At 31.8% G+C, this 12,331-nt stretch overlaps 1 pseudogene; it reads right to left on the reverse strand.

Moving 5' to 3' along the window:
* Positions 1-5,183: 5,183 nt before the first annotated feature.
* LOC124934882 lies at positions 5,184-12,072 on the reverse strand (annotated as a pseudogene).
* Positions 12,073-12,331: the final 259 nt, after the last annotated feature.

Consider the following 12,331-nt stretch of genomic DNA (forward strand, 5'->3'; position numbering starts at 1 on the left):
GGTGGCGATTGTTTCGTAGTTTTCATTCAAACCCCCAAGTAGACGCAACACCAGTCGATTTTCAGAAACGGGGCAATCAACATTAGCAAGTTGATCCGCAATCATCTTCAATTCAGTGCAATAAGCACTCATGTTTGGGAAATCATTGAGACGAATTTGAGAAAACCTATTTTCAAGATACATAGCGCGAGAACCTGTGTTATCTTGAAATATATTCGCTAAACGTTCCCAAGCCTGAGCAGCCGTCATACCAGGTTTTTGGATCGTGTTTAGTAGATCCTTGGATATTGTTCCAAATATCCATTGCTTGACAAGGGCGTCAAGGCGTTTCCACAGAAGAGAGTCGGTCTCGGAAGATGTTGAAGGTGTTTCGGAGGCGTTGGGAGTTTTTGGTTTGAGATGTTCGTAAACATTGTGAATCAAGCAGTGGTTTTCGAGAAGGTCTGCCCAAGAGAGATATTCCTCGCTACCCATCTCTAGGGTGATAGGAATTATGGAGCGGAGATTGTTAACAGAGAAAGCAGAGTGGTATTGAGAAACAGACATGGTGGTGGGCGTCTGACTTTGATTGGAGGAGGAGTCTGAATTAGTAGGTGGGACAGACATTAGAAGTTTGTGCGTGAGGCAGCAAGGTGGGAGGAAGAGAAAAAAAAATTCGATTGATGATCTTGAGAGGATCTTTACTCTGATACCATGATAGAGATTAATCCCCTGGTTATTATTGATAAACAATGTTACAATATATACTAGTCAAAAGACTCTTAATAAGGTAAACCACTAATCTAGGAATCTAAACAAGGTAACCCACTAATCTAGGAATCTAAACAAGGTAACAAGATATATACAATATACTAATAATATGAATTCTAATTAAGAGCAGAGTAATGCAAACAGAACAATTGTCTAGCAATAAATGAGTAATAGATAATGAAAACAATGTTAGATATTTTTAGAGTTCCATCTTCTTAGCACGAAACCTCCGGAAGAGCTTCTTTGATAATCTGTACTCTAAACATTATAGATGAGTCGTTACTCGTATCCATAAGCTCGAACAAGCACACATCTCCCAATTTTAAATTATTGTAGATGGCAAATATCTTCAAACCAGTGAATCTTGTCGTCGCCTGATTACTTTCGTTGTAGTATATTTTCCACTTATTTCCCAAATACTCTAAAATCACGTACACATTGTCATTGGGAAGATATGGACCCATTTTCTCAGGAACATCCTAGTTGCAAATATATAATTATTAAGAAGGCACTTATAAAATTTGTTAAAAAACAACAAGTAACTTAGTTGGGAATCTTATATCAAAAAACAAATTTTATATGAAGTTATTATATGAATAGAGATGATTACCAATGAATAAAATGGTTCGAGGTTACGTTGAGTTATGCTAACTTGGAAGTATGGTGTTCCTAGTAGAGGAAGTATTGGCTCCTTCTCTATTTCTGGTATCATTGATCCCGACAAAGGTTGGATCGATGACATCTCAGCATTCACTGTAAGTGTAGCCAACAACGCCTTCTTAGCGTCTTCCGTTGCCATGATCTCCTTTATTGATCTATACTGTTGAAGATAAGTAATACAAATATTTTAGAAATTAAAAAGGTTTATAGTAAAAATTTAGAAAATCTGTAATCTAGTGAGTTATAAATTTTGAAATATTTTTTTCTTAAAATGTCACAATTAGAAGTAGATTATGAAAATATTCCTTAGATGATGTAAGATATTGATTATTTAAAATTAAAATAAAAACTTAAGAGATTTAATCAAGATTATATTTTTTATGATAAATATTAAAATTCAAAATTAATTTTAAAGCTTATTTATGGATCATATATTCTACAATATTAGAGGATGTATTGTGTTTCATGCTCATAAACAATGAGAGAAAGCAGGAGATCTCCCATGAAACCACTTAGTAAACTTATCTTGAACTAAATAGATAAAATAAAATAAAAATATAGCAGTATATGTTAAGGATATGAAAAAATACCTTTTGCTTCCTTGGTCGATCAGCAGGTGACAATTCTGGATTCTTTTTTATAACTATTCTTTTATCTTTAGTTCTTTTCACTTGCTTTGATTTCATTTCTTGGACCTTGTTACTATCTTCACCAATTAAGCTGTAAAATAATGATAAAAATAAGAATTGATTTGATTTGAGAAGTGAAATATAGGGAGAGTTATAAGAGAAATAAAAGTCGATGAGAACAAATTATAACATTTTAAAATAGACTAGTGTATATAAACATATCACATGGCAACTAAAAGAATCACACATATTTAAATATTCTCAATGATAAAATGGAGGATTACAAATCAACCACAATGATAAGAAGATTGCAAATCAATTTTTGGTAAACTTTTTAAAACTCAAGTGTGTGCACTTTGTTTGTTATCATAATTTTGTACTCTTATTGAAATCAATAGAAAATATTATTATGAATATATCAATGATTTTCTAATTACATATTTTTTACCAAACAGTCATGACATCATATAAGAAAGACATTTATATATGCTCAGATTGCAAAACAAACATAAAAATATAACTACTTAATGTAGATTATAAATAAAATAAGAACTATATTATATATAACTCAATAGTTCAAGTGTCCTGTATATTCATTTAATAACTATTCAACAATTCACTTTTGTGATAACTAAGACATTTTTTTAATTGTTTTCCGGTATCAAGAGAATCACACACATCTAAAAATCAAATAATTCTAACATATTTAGCAAGAATTCAATAGTACTTGCATAAAAATAACTTCATGAAATAATTGATAATAAATGTTAAAAGATCATCAAATAATCTAATGAGAAGAAGATATAATTCAAATATTGTCATTCAATTTCTCTATTTTTGGAATGGAAATGTTATATTTAATTTATACTTGACTTCAGTCCGATTTGATATTTAATTGAAATAAATTCTTATAATCAAAACAAAATGAGTAGAGATTTGAAAGGATTTCAAAACCAGCTACTGTGTTATTAAAATTTTGATTATCTAACTCTATCGGATTTCATATAACAATTTATCATTTCAAAATCTCAACAAAATTCTAAATCTCGTCAACAAGCTTCCTAGTAAAGTATACAAATTCAAGCTTTGAAAATTTTCAAAATATCAAGATTGATTTTCTTTACCTTTGAGATATAGGTTCGATCTCGTTTTCCAGTATATTTTTCTTCTCTTTCTCGACCTTATAAGTCCGTCGAAGACTATATGGCGCTGATCTTCTTCGTTTTCCATCCATCTTCCTTCTTCTCCCTTGTGACGCCGCCTACTTGCTAATCTTATTATCGCCTTTTGTTATAAGCTTTTAAAAGCCTAGGGTTAGCATATTGGGTTAAATAAAATGATGAGTCCAATTCAATGGTGTCCATGTAGAGGTGTTTAGATGGGAAAAGTTGAAATTAAAATGAACTTTAGCACTTTATTTCAAATTTTATAATAATTGATATTGAAATATAAAATAATTTTTATATTTAAATGAATTATAAAACTATTATTATTAAGAAATTAATTTTGTTTATTTGTATATATATTTATATCATTTTTAATATTATATTAATATATACAATTCATAAAATTAATAAAATATTTTATTGACTACTATATTAAATGAGATATAATAAATTATGTGCAAAATACACATTTAAATATTGTTGGATAATATATATTAAGTAGTCTATAGTCCCAAAACAATGGGTTAATGAACAAGTGATCTTTTGCAACAAATTTCAGACTTTACTAACTAATGAAAATTGAAAAATGCAGATTTGATAATATGAAATGTGACTTAAAAAAAAAAAACAAAAGAAAAACGCACACATAATTAATTGGCCGTCTTGATCTGGAATCTCATAAATGATGATGTGAAACCAAAAAAAAAACTTGATCATATATTTTCTTTTTATAATTGACACAAACTTGTTGAGAAATGGGTAATATAACACCAATTGAAGTTAGAGTTAGAATCCCAAAACCATTCATCAAAGTACGTTTGTAGAATTTAAAAAAAAAAAATCATGTTTTTAAAAATGATCAAACCAATTGCAAAGGCATTTAGAATTTAAACAATGAATATAAATGACTTTTATAAAAGTTTAAGACCTTATTTGAACATTTGAATCAACCAATTGAAGTCTAATTTTAAACTTATTTAAAAATTATACTTAAACAAAAGTTTTAAAATTAAAAATCATAAATTAATACATAAGATTGAACAAGATTCATCTATTATTGTTTCTTATGATATATTAATCAATTATGAACATTCAATTCATACTAAGAATCTTTCAAGAAGATAAAATTTCAAATTAAACATTTTCTTGAATTTGAATTTAGGGATTTTATTTTGATTGACACGATTTTAATGAGTTCTTAGAAGGGAAAATGATTAATATCCCAAGTTGACTCCGCCCTAGGGCTGGTGCCGCTGGACGCCGGATGCCGTTCCCAAGCTCACATTCTGAAAGCCTTCACCCACTTTCCTTTTCAGATTCAAATCCTTTACTTCTTCTTCACTACCCACTTCATCTTTTAATCATCCATAATGGTCTGGTCTGCATAAGAGTTCAGGACTGCCCCTTAATGCTTACATCATGTTCATGTCGAGCTGAATGCTTTTGCTTGGGACGCAGTTGTTCGGTTTTCACCTTATGTTGTATCATTTTTTTGTTTTCTTATGTGTGCAGTTATGGAGACATGCCAGTCCATAATCTACTCTGGTGAGAATGTGAGAAATCTTGGTTTGTTTCGGTTTGCGAAAAGATGGGTGTTGTGCCCTGCTACACTTTTAAAGACGAGTGGATAATAATGTGTTAACTACTATTGCTCATCACTACTACTACTTAGTTAAGCATGTTTTTATTGTGTCCAGAATTGTAGGGATTGAAGGGCGTTTTAATTACTCAGCTTGCGGCGAAGCTGGAATCCCGAGAGATAATAATTATGGACATGATATAACAGCTAGCACTTGATGTGTTACGGAAAAGTTCAGCATGTGGAGCAAATATGTGTCATTTACAATCCATTTGCAGGTACATAAACAACTAATGATAGTTCAAATGACAATTGCCTTCTGCAATTATGGACATGATATAACAGCTAGCACTTGATGCTATACATTTTTACACAATTTGATGGCATTTCTGAGTTAGCTTATGCAGCAGTTGGGTATGAAGCCTGCATAGCTATGCCGCACAGTCCTTCCTTAGCACTAATACCACGTTCCATTCTGATGTATCCTTCCTCGCCCCAAGAGCCCCCCCCACGAGTTCTTCACAAACCAATATTTGGTCCCATCATCCGCAGTGCTTGGCTACCGTTACACCGTGGTCTAGAGAGGTTCCACACGCACCCGTGAAGACACCTCCCGAGTAGAACTGAAAACTGAACCCTCCTGCATCAATGGCTACCGAAACAGGGTGATTGGCCACAGCTTTGAGCAACGTACTCTCGCTGTTTGCAGGTACGTCTTCAAATCCGGTTATCTTAGCCGCGTGGTTGGCTGCCTTTTTTTTCTGCATTTGTCATCAGTTCCAGCGTATGGGTAGTTGGATTCGGTTGTGTGGCTGCCTTTTTTTTCTGCATTTTAAACTAATTATATAAATTCCACTCATGAATGTAAAGTATAATATAAGTAATAAAATCAAATTAAATTCACACGAAATTCAAATGTGAATTATTGAGTGAAATTTGATGATCAACAGATTGAATAAAATAAATTTAAAGGTGTTAATTTTTATTCTAACCTTAATGAATTGATTTATATAAATTTATTATGTAACAGGTCTTTTTTTAAATGAAGAGAAAAAGTAAGGGTAATGAAGAGGTAGTCAAAATCACGCGTTGGATCAATAACTAATGGATGCTTTTATTTATTTATGTATTTATTATAATTTATGATAGAATCGGGATCGTCAATAGAGAACCGGAGTCCGGCTAAAGGAGAACGCTTATACACTCACAATGGTTGGTACTAATCCGGTTAGAGATTAATACCGGTCTCAACACTACACAAATTGTCTCAAACTCTTGAACCGAGTTTAAGTGCGGAAGTAGTTTGTTTCAGCATCGCCGATAGAGGACCGGGGTCCGGCTAAATGAGAACACTTATACACTCACAACAGTTGGTACTAATCTGATTAGAGATTAATATCGGTCTCAACACTACACAAGTTGTCACAAACTCTTGAACCGAGTTCAAGTGCGGAAGTAGTTTGTTTCATCTTGAAGCAACACACACAACTTGGACAGCAATAGGAAAGAGTAAAATGGAGAAGGATCGGTTTGGAAGATGCAGAAAGAAAAGAACACAAGACACATTATTTTATGGATGTTCAGAGTAAACTCTCCTACGTAACACATTCTTCTCAAACCTTGAGAAGGATATTCACTCAGAATACACAAATACTTTACAACGCTTACGTCTAAGACCCGAGACTGATTTACTGGTTGTTCTTGACCTCTCAACAATAGCACTCTACTGAACAGAAAACTTCTGTCAACTTACAAAGTCTCACTACTCACACAGAATCAATGAGATTGTAATACTAACACACTCTGATTTTGAAGGCATGAATGATATCAATAAGATTCAAGCAAAAGGAGATTGAAATTCAAGTTCTATGTATGTGTATCTGTATCCATTTCTGTATCTATCTGTCTCTGTGTCTGTATCTATCTGTCTATGTGTATTTTACTTGGACTCCATTCTTCTTAAATATAGAGTATGACAACGGTCATATATCTTCAACGGATACTTATAACGGTCAAATTTGCTTCATAGGACATGTTGACAGTCTGCCTCTTCTGCATCTGCTCTCAGGCAGTCTTCAGACTTATACTAAAATGACAATCTGACTTTCTTCAGTAGACCTCTGCTTCTCAAAAGTTTTTCATCAGACTTATATTAAAATGGCAATGGAACCAGAACTCATTTAATACCAAAGGCAATTAATTGACCGAAGCTCATTTAATATTGAAGTATTTATTTAACCGGCTCATTTAATATCGAAGTATTTAATTAACCGACCATGCTTCAGTAAGTGTCGGTTGACTTGACCGATGTTCACTTCAGGTGCATTAAGTGTTGGATGAACGATCTTCTCTGTGTTTGTATCTATCTGTCTATGTGTATTTTACTTGGACTTCGTTCTTCTTAAATATAGAGTATGACAATGGTCATATATCTTCAACGGATACTTGTAACGGTCATATTTGCTTCATAGGACATGTTGACAGTCTGCCTCTGTTGCATCTGCTCTCAGACAGTCTCCAGACTTATACTAAAATGACAATCTGACTTTCTTTAGCAGAAAAGTTGCTTCTCAAAAGTTTTTCATCAAACTTATATTATAATGGCAATGGAACCAGAGTTCATTTAATACCGAAGGCAATTAATTGACCGAAGGTCATTTAATACCGAACGAAGTATTTAATTAACCGACTCATTTAATATCGAAGTATTTAATTAATCGGCCATGCTTCATTAAGTGTCGGTTGACAAATGTTCACTTCAGGTGCATTAAGTGCCGGTTGACCAATCTTCACTACGAACCGGAATCGGACTACCGGTCAAACTACCGAACCGATATCCAATGTCGGGCCGATCTCGCCTACATGGAAATTTCGGTATTTTGCTCAGCTTCCCTGAAATAGAAAAACTTTAAATATTATTTGCAGCCGATGAAATTCGATCCTTAGTCACCTGTGTGACAGGTAGAAATACTTACCATTGCACTACAACACCTTGTTTTTATTTTTAAAATAATTAATATACTTGATATGACTTAGCCGTTTAACTTATATATTTATTTGAACTTAGTTTTATCTATTCATTATTAAAACATTTCATAAATTCTAACAATTATATTCTAACAATTTCTTCCTTTTTGATAATTTAATTTAAATATTCAAAACTTGTAATTGTTGGTCGCTTAAGTTAATTAGCATATTTAAATAGTTAATTAATATTGCTACTTAATTAACTATTTTTACTTATCAATTTTTTCTTTTTTTATTATTTAGAATAAATATTCAAAACCAGGCGGGTTTTATAATTTAAATCAGTTTAGGAATTATTGTAATCTAACAATCCTAAAATATTTATAAGGGAAGAAAACTTAGACTCGAGAAGTGGCTTCGTGAGGATGTTAGCCACTTCATGCGTGTTCCCTTCATGTGATGTGTCCGTCAGCAGTCGACTGTTCAGATGTAATGCTTTTTTTTTCAAACTTGTCTTGATTTACCTACATTCATATACAATAGAAAATCGGGTCCCCATTTTTCTTTGGGTCAGTGGCTTATTAGTCCCTTGGGAATCCATACTTTGATTATTTTGATGGACTTCCCTTTGTGTGTGTGTATAGTGTATCTACCTGTTGATGATTCTTTAAAGGATGATTTTCGGTAAACATCTCTTGACTTTCGGTCAAGTTTTTCCTTTCCATACAAACTGACTGTCCTTCTCTCAATTTTCAGCCAGCTTGAAGTTGGGTTTACATAAATCATCTCATCCTTTGAAGTTAAATCATTGCAGCTTGTAATTTCTTCCTTGAGCTTCTCATTCTGAGATGAGATCTCACTTATTTTACTTTTCAAAACATCATTTTCATTGTTTTGAAAGAAAGATTTTGTATTGTCAGGTTTGAAAACACATACCTCAATATAGTTTGCCATGGAGCAGTTGACCGCTCCTTCATCACTTTCACTTGATGAGCTGTTGCTAGATGATCTCTCAAAAAGTTGAGTCAGTCCTCCCAAATTTCTTTGGTAGTGGAGCATGACCTGACTTTTGCGAAAATGTTTTTGTACAAAGTTTTGTAGATGGCATCTCTTGCTAGGTTGTCAAGATTATTCTTCATTCTGTCTCTAGCCATTCGCATCTGTCATTTTCAATCTTTATCGGTCCGTCAGAAAGAATGAACATCATCTCATCAACCATAGTGGTCAGATGCAGATGCATCAGAATCTTCCAATCGAAAAACTCTTCACTCTCTAGCATTGGCGGTTTCTCACCGTGAGTCATGCTTGCTTGCTTTGGGTTGCTTGAGTATTGAGACTAGCTGCTCTGATACCAATTGATAGGATCGGGATCACCGATAGAGGACCGGAGTCCGGCTAAAGGAGAATGCTTATACACACACAAATGTTGGTACTAATTCGGTTATAGATTAATATCAGTCTCAACACTACACAAGTTGTCACAAACTCTTGAACCGAGTTCAAGTGCGGAAGTAGTTTGTTTCAACTTAAAACAACACACACAACTTGGATAGCAATAGGAAAGAGTGAAATGGAGAAGGATCGGTTTGGAAGATGCAGAAAGAAAAGAACACAAGACACAGTATTTTATGGATGTTCGGAGCAAACTCTCCTATGTCACCCTTCTTCTCAAACCTTGAGAAGGATATTCACTCAGAATATTCAAACACTTTACAACGCTTACGTCTAAGACCTGAGACTGATTTACTGCTCGTTATTGATCTCTTAACAATAGCACTTTGTTGAACAAAAAACTTTTGTCAACATACAAAGTCTCACTACTCACACAAAATCAATTAGATTGTAATACTAACACACTTTAATTTTGTAGGCTTGAATGATATGAATAAGATGCAGGCAAGAGGAGATTGAAATTCAAGTTATATATATATATATATATATATATATATGTATATATATATATATATGTATATATATATATATATATGTATATATATATATATATATATGTATATATATATATATGTATATATATATATATATATATATATATGTCTCTCTATCTGTATCTATTTGTCTGTATCTATCTGTCTCTGTGTATTTTAGTTGGACTCCGTTCTTCTCTGTGTCATATATCTTCAACGGATACTTGTAACGGTCAAATTTGTTTCATAGGACATGTTGACAGTCTGCCTCTACTGCATCTGCTCCTAGGCAGTCTTTAGACTTATACTAAAATGGCAATCTGACTTTCTTCAGCAGACCTCTACTTCTTAAAAGTTTTCATCACACTTATATTAAAATGGCAATGGATCTTCACTTCAGGTGCATTAAGTGTCAGTTAACCGATCTTTACTACCGGAGGTATTTTGCTCAGATTCCCTGAAATAGCAAAACTTTAAATATTATTTGCAGCCAGTGAGATTCGATCTCTGGTCACCTGTATGACAGGAAAGAGTGCTTATCATTGCACTACAACACCTTGTTATTATTTTTAAAATAATTAATATACTTGATATGACTTAGCAGTTTAACTTATATGTCTAACACATGCCTAGTCAAGCATCAAATTCAGTGACTTTATTCTTCGTATACATTTCATTTATTTGTAACATCATATGTATATATATTTTTCTTTAAATTAAAGACAGATTTATAACAATTTTAAAATAGGTTCTTTGTGCTAAGATATTTAAGAGATTGCACCATAAAAATCTTGTGTTTGATTTTTAGAAATTAGAGTTGCGATGTTGCAAAAATAATGATGACTCATTTCAACAAGTTGAAATTGTTTATCTTAAGGAATAAAAAAAATTAATAAATAAAGATAAGTCTTTATTGTATATATATATATATATTAATTATTAACAAATCTGTTCTTATAATCTTAAAGCTTAATTTTATAAGTTAAGAATGTGATAGGTTAATTATTAACTAAGGAAATATATTCAATTTATATATGTATATATAGATTGTTTTATATATTTATCTTTTGATTATGATACGAAGTTATATTTTTTTATAGAGTACAAGTCAAAAGGAAAAAAATGTATGTTTATTTGAAAAGAAGACACATGTCGTAAATAGTAGTATAAGAATGAAAGAGCGCACTAATGCAGTTGTTTGAAGTTCAGACGCAAGGATGCAAGGAAAAATGTCCCCAGTTTGAATCTCATTTTAGCCAATGATTTCTTTTATAAAATTTGATGTGTTATAAAATGACTATAGTCATTTATGTTGAAACTATTCGAATTTCTTGTGTAGAAATTAAGAGATGAATGGATAGTCAATGATTTCTTAATAAAAATCAGACTAGTTAAAATGACTTTACTCATTGATGTTGAAACCATTCTATTTTCTTGTGTAGAAATTATGAGATGAATGAGATCCGTTAATTCATTTTAATCATTAATGTTTGAATAATTCTAATTTATTGTGTGAAAACTATAAAATGAAATAGAACACTTAACGGTCTCTTATATAGATATTTAATTTTCTAAAATGACTTTGTCAATATATTTTGAAGTTTTTCAATTTATTTATAGAATTGTGTGATTATATTATTAGATGAAATATAATGAATGTCATTTGTGTTATACCTCATTATATTAATGCATTTAAATAGATAACTATGTGAGTTAAAATTATCTTAACAATCATTATCTTGGTGAGAACGACCCTCATATTTGTTTTGAGCATTGTCGCTTCACGTGGATTATCGGTCAAAACATGATAATGTAATTATTTCGACTTAGTTAGGAAAAATGATATAAATAAACATTATATAATTATTATATATTGAAAATAAATTAAGTAAAAGATATTCTTAATTAGAATAAGATATATATATATATATATATAAAGAGGAAAAAATAAAAATAACAATATTTTTATTAATATATTTATATAATATATTGAGAAAAGTTATGATAATAAATTTAATAATTTTTATTATATATAATGTTATATCATTATTAATAGAAAGATGTGCATTTAATATTAGTATAAGAGATATAATTATTTATAGTTATTCAAAATCTAACTTACAAAATATATATATACATACACAAAATTATAAAATGGATGAATGAAATTATAGTGCAAACCAATGCCACATTAAGCAATTAGACTCGGTCTCAATGGATGAAAAGAGAAAGAAGGGCCTATGCTACACTTGCAATGATAAATGACAACCAAACCATAGGTGCAAATTCAGATTATTCATGGTCTCGGAAAATCATCAAGAACATCAAGAACCCATTCAAGAATCTGTTTTGAATGATCTACCTTCGTTGCTCGGGGCAAGGGAAGAACCAGCCATATCCTTACATGCATTGACCGGCTCTAAAGTTTTTCAAACGCTCTAAATTCTTTGCAAAGTTGGGAACCTGCCGGTAGTGATCTAGATCGATACAGGCAGCACCCACAATTTTATCAATAGAAGGATTTTGGAGAAAATAGACCATACAAAGGCATAGCAACCCGGGTGCAATCGGTTAGAGTGGTCGATGGGTCCAATATTTTATGCTCTAGCGTTTGCAAAGACTTGAAGTGGTCGATGGAAGACAATGACTATCAAA

Source organism: Impatiens glandulifera, chromosome 4, assembly GCF_907164915.1.
Source record: "Impatiens glandulifera chromosome 4, dImpGla2.1, whole genome shotgun sequence".
Classification (NCBI taxonomy): domain Eukaryota; kingdom Viridiplantae; phylum Streptophyta; class Magnoliopsida; order Ericales; family Balsaminaceae; genus Impatiens; species Impatiens glandulifera.